This window comes from Octopus sinensis, linkage group LG19 (assembly GCF_006345805.1).
Source record: "Octopus sinensis linkage group LG19, ASM634580v1, whole genome shotgun sequence".
NCBI lineage: Eukaryota > Metazoa > Mollusca > Cephalopoda > Octopoda > Octopodidae > Octopus > Octopus sinensis.
In genome coordinates this window covers 19,882,172-19,888,171 of record NC_043015.1, presented here as the reverse complement: position 1 = coordinate 19,888,171, position 6,000 = coordinate 19,882,172, and the positions used below count along the sequence as shown (strand labels likewise).

General features: G+C 35.4%; 1 protein-coding gene across 1 annotated transcript in view; it reads left to right on the top strand.

The window, feature by feature from the left end:
• The window catches only part of LOC115222018 (propionyl-CoA carboxylase beta chain, mitochondrial), a 107,805-nt gene that overhangs the window by 54,953 nt on the left and 46,852 nt on the right, over nucleotides 1-6,000 (top strand). The window lies entirely within an intron of this gene.

The window sequence follows — 6,000 nt, the reverse complement described above, 5'->3', positions numbered from 1 at the left end:
CTATGTATTGATGTATATATATATATACTCATATGTATTGATGTATATATATATTATATGTAGTATAGATGTGTGTGTATTGCTATATGTATACATGCTGTTTTCAACTTTGTCGTGGATATTACTGGTACTTATTTTATTGCAACTGCCACTGGGGTACTGAAAAGTTATATATATGTTGTATATAATATATATATATATTATATATATATATATGATATATTTATATATATATAGTAAAAAGCAACAAGAATGGATTAAAATCTCGGTACGATCGTTTCGTACGAGGACATCTTTAATAAGCTACAAAAAATGCAGTGAATACAGATGGCTCGTACTCGTCGGCTGACGAGTACGAGCCATCTGTATTCACTGCATTTTTTGTAGCTTATTAAAGATGTCCTCGTACGAACGATCGTACCGAGATTTTAATCCATTCTTGTTGCTTTTTTCCTATTTGTAATCACCCCACTTGTCGTATGGTTAACACCATATAGATTTCCGGTGCATCCTAGTTAAGGACCATATTCATGTGAATTCTTTAGAATTCACTAGAATCTCATTACTTAACCGTATATATATATTATATTATATTATATATATATATATGTTTGTATATGTATGTATATATATGTTTGTATATGTATGTATATATATATGTTTGTATATGTATGTATATATATATGTTTGTATATGTATGTATATATATATGTTTGTATATGTATGTATATATATATGTTTGTATATGTATGTATATATATATATATTTGTGTATGTATGCGTGTATGTATGTATGTGTGTGTGTGCATGTGTGTGCGTATGTATGTATACGTGTGTATGCATGTATATATATATATATATATGTGTGTGTATATATGTAATATATTTGTGTGTGTGTATATATATATATGTGTCTGTGTGTGTGTGTGTAGATGTATGTGCATATATATATGTGTATGTATATTTTCTTTTACCCTTTTACTTGTTTCAGTCATTTGACTGTGGCCATGCTGGAGCACCACCTTTAGTCATCCAAATCGACCCCAGGATTTATTCTTTGTAAGCCTAGTACTTATTCTATTGGTCTCTTTTGCTGAACCGCTAAGTTACAGGGGACGTAAACACACCACCATCGGTTGTCAAGCGCTGTTGGGGGGGACAAACACAGACACACAAACATATACATATATATGACGGGCTTCTTTCAGTTTCCGTCTACCAAATCCACTCACAAGGTTTTGGTCAGCCCAAGGCTATAGTAGAAAACACTTGCCCAAGGTGCCATGCAGTGGGAATGAACCCGGAACCATGTGGTTCGTAAGCAAGTTACTTACCCCACAGCTGCTCCTGTGCACTAAGCTTGTATTTGAAGCCTGAATTACCATGAAATTCTGATGGAAAGTTTTAATGTATATTGCTTTAAAACCGACCCAAAGCTCATCTCAGGTGGGTTGGTATGTTAAAGGTTAAGGGCACAAATGTACATGGAATACTCAACCACCTACATGAGAATTTGACAGGTGGCCAATTCATTTGCTTGAATGGTAGGAATACATCTCATTAAAACTGGACACCCATTTATTTTACCTTTGGTTTATGGCTGTGTGTGTGTGTAAGCTCGTATGTAGATATACTTTTCTACTCTAGACACAAAGCCCGAAAGTTTTGAGGAGGGGCCAGTTGATTAGATTGATCCCAGTATGCAACTGGTACTTAATTTAGTGACCCCGAAAGGACAAAAGGCAAAGTTGACCTCAGTAGAATTTGAACTCAGAACATAAAGACAGATGAAATAGTGCTAAGCATTTCACCTGGAGTGCTCATGTTTCTGCCAGCTCATCACCTTGCTCATATGTAGCTATAGTCATGTGTATGTTTTGTGTGTGTTTATCATCATCATCATCATCTGTTTTCCATGCTGGCATGGGTTGGATGGATTTGACCAGAGTTGGCAAGCTTGAGAACTGTATCAGGTTCTGGTCTGATTTGGCTTTATTTCTACATAGGAACCATGGCTGGATGCCCTTCCTAACACCAACTATTTTGCAGAGTGTGCTGGGTGCTTTTTATGTGGCGCCACCATGAATCCTTTTTTTATATGTATTGGTACTAGTGCTTTCTACATGGACTGGCATGGGTGGTTTTTATGTGGACTTTGTATCTACTTTTCTATGTTTGTATGGGTCAGACAGAATTCGTTAAGGCAGATTTTCTGTAGCTAGATGACTTTCTTGTTATGAGCCCTCACCTGTTTCCAAGCAGGGTAACATTCTTCCCATCCCCACCCATAACTGAGCATGTTTTTACTCAAAATTGGAAGTGAAAGGCACTGATTGTATGATGGCAATGCTCATTAACAACTGTCATGTGATGTTAAGACAAAGAGTCACCCCCTCCCGCATATGCATATATACATTTTGTAATGGGATTCTTTCAGTTTCCATCTATTAAATCCATTCACAAGATTTTGCTAGGTTCAGGTCTATTGAAGGTTCAGGTCTATGGTGCCACACAATGGAACTGAACTTAAAACCAAGTGGTTTGAAGTGAACTTTTTAACCACAGCTGTATGTGGTTGTGTTATAATACACACTTCAATTTTTTTATTTTTTACTTTTTATTGCTTTCAGTCATTAGACTGGGGCCACACTTGAAAATGATACCCCAGCATGGGGTACCACCTTCAATATATAGTTAATTACATTTGTACACAGTACTTGGGTACTTATATTATCATCCTCTGGAAGGGTGAAAGATGAAGCCAACCTGGGATATACATATATAAATGTATCGTCACACACACACACACACACACACACACAGAGGCAATGTATACAGTCTTATGCAACATATGATATCTACTTTTCAAATGTTTCTTTAAATGCACGTGTCTATCCATAATTGGTAAATATTTTCTCCTAACACCATAAATTTTGGTCACCCTTCCTTATTATTTTATCCTTTTTTCTCTCTGTATATTATCGAATAACATAGTGATATACCCCTCCCCCACACCTCTGTATTTAGTTGCATAAATCACCACATGAATTTCTATATGTTCATGCTAGCAATATGAAACAGTTTTGTAGTTTCACATCAGTATAAACCTGTTTTTTTTTGGTTCATGACAATATTTTATCCTCACTATATATCGTATAACCGTAAAAAGAAATTGTCACTGGGATGCTTAGTGTCTTCTGGCTTCATATATATTTTATTTCAATCCTTTTTTCCCTCCTCTTTTCTAAGCTCTCCCCTTATTTAAAGAAGGTAGGGTATAGAGCTTGTTTTTTTTTCCTCCCCACCTCCTCTGGTGTTCTTGAATTACATCCAACACATTTCACACATATACAGAATACTCGTTAATACAAGTCTACAATAACACACATGCTTATGGCTTCCTTTCTACTTTGTTTTGAAAACTAACTCTTAAAACACACACACACACACACACACATTTAGAGGAAATAATTTCTTTTGTTAAGACAAAGTTCATTCTCAATTCATTCCATTAATATATTTGCAGGGCTTACATTACTAATACCACCACTGGAGAAATGAAAGGCAGTCCATCCTGATGTGGATTGAATTGCCCCCTAGAACACTGAGATTACTAAGAATCTTGTTGAGATAGGGTATTTAGTCTGTTTCACCACTTTCTCAACCATCTCCAAATGAAATTTGACCTTGATGGGATTTGAACATTGAAAAAGTGAGGTCCTGAAATAGTTATGTCAAATATTGAAATCAACTCTTTACACTCTTAGCCATCTCTGAAAGAGAGATATCCTTATTAGAATTGTGTTCAGAACAATGACATTTTGAACTTGTTACCCCTTTTGGCACCAATCCGCCTGAGACCACCCTTGGTCATTTGACACAAACTTTCTCATCTCCCACAAAGTCCTGCCCCCAAATGCTGCTTTTTTTTACTTGAATAAAATATTCCTGTCATAGGGACCAAATCATAAATTCTGAGGCACGAGTTGATTAAATCAACTCCATTACATGATTGGTACTTAATTTATTGATTTCCAGTTTGATGATGGGCAAAGTCAACTTTTAGCATTGGTGGGATTTGAATGAAGTGAGAGAACATAGGAAGGAGATATAAGAATATTTTACAGTTCTATATTTAAGAGATGAGGAATTATGCACATCATTTACATTATTTACATTTGACGGATATTTGTCCTCATCTTGTTGTTGTTAACACAATGTTTCGGCTGATATACCCTCCAGCCTTCATCAGGTGTCTTGGGGAAATTTCAAACCTGGGTTCTCATTCCTAAGGTGTTTTTCGATGTTATTCTTATTATTCAGGTCACTGCCTGGAATTGAACTTGGACTCTTAGGGTTAAGAGCTCAGGCATATGGCGTAGTGGCTAAGAGCGCAGGCTACTAACCCCAAGATTCTGAGTTCAATTTCAGGCAGGGACCTGGATAATAATAATAATAATAATAATAATAATAATAATAATATCGAAAAATACCTTAGGAATGAGAACCCAGGTTTGAAATTTCCCCAAGACACCTGATGAAGGCTGGAGGGTATATCAGCCGAAACGTTGTTAACAATAAACAAGATGAGGATAAGTAACCGTCAAATGTAAATAATGTAAGAATATTTTGTTTATATTTCCCATGCACACAGTTATATTCTGGTGATTTATGCAACTAGATACAGAGGGATGCGGATGTGTGTTTGTGTGAGAGAGTACTGTTACATCTGAATGTATATATTGTTTTACTTTATTACTTGGCTATTAAATCTGTTACTAAGGGCAAGCCGACATCCAACTTGTTTTTCTTTTCTTTTCCAAAACATTTTCCTGTTCATATTTCGAATATAAAATTCATGTAACTGAAAGCCTTGCAAAATAATAGCTGCTAATTCTCTCGGATCAACTCTAGTGTTTTAAAAAGAAAACACATTGGATAATGTACTCCTGGATACACTATGAAATTAAAAGATAGGATGTTCAAGGCTGGAGCAGCTTTGATCATATGGTTACTGACCAAGGTTGACTCAGCCAAGGGGTGGGGATGGGGTGACATATAAACAACAACAAATGTTAGATCCTACTTCTTTTCTTAAATTACTGTATTTAAGGTTAACAATTATTCTTCTTAAGCTTTCATATAAATCTTGAAATCTCTACTTTTTAAAAAATTATATTTGTTTCTTCTCTTTGCCTAAGATTAGTTTCACTTGTCCTTCATTTTTTTTTCTTCTTTAAATTGTCTTGTGTAAAGTTTTTAGTACTTTTATGGTTTCAGTATATATATTTATATATATTTTTAATTGGGATAAAAGCATAAGATTTATAGTTTGTCAGACTGGACTGCAGTCATTCTATTTCTTTCTCAGTTTCTCTAACATTTGACTTGTTAATACATTCAACTCTCTATTTTGGTGTATGTATGTGTGTACATTTAAACAAAGTGTCAGTGTGTGTGAAACAAAAAAAATAAAATAAAAAAGGAGGCATCATAATGTGATGTTTTGTTTAGATGTACATAGGAGTGGCTTCATGGTAAGTAGGATTCAGTCCCACTATGTGGCACCTTGGGCAAATGTCTTCTACTATAGCCTTGGGCCAACCATCGTCTCGTGAGTGGATTAGGTAGAAGCCTGGATTTGGTAGAAATGAAAGAAGCCTGTTGTATATATATATATATAGGGAGAGTTTACGAAAAAAACAAAAGACGAAGACAGGTGGTGTACAAAACAAACAAATGTATTAGTATAACGCTTAGGAATAGAAAAAGTCTTTTACGTTTCGAGCCTATGCTCTTCTATAGAAAGGGACACAGAAAAAACAAGGAGAGAAGAAAATGTGTTTAGTGGCTAACAATGTCCCCCTACCATCACTTGACAACCAATGCTGGTGTATTTATGTCCCCGTAACTTAGCGGTGTGGCAAAAGTGACTGATAGAATAAGTACTAGGCTTACAAGGAATAAATCCTGGGATTCGATTTGCTTGACTAGAGGCAG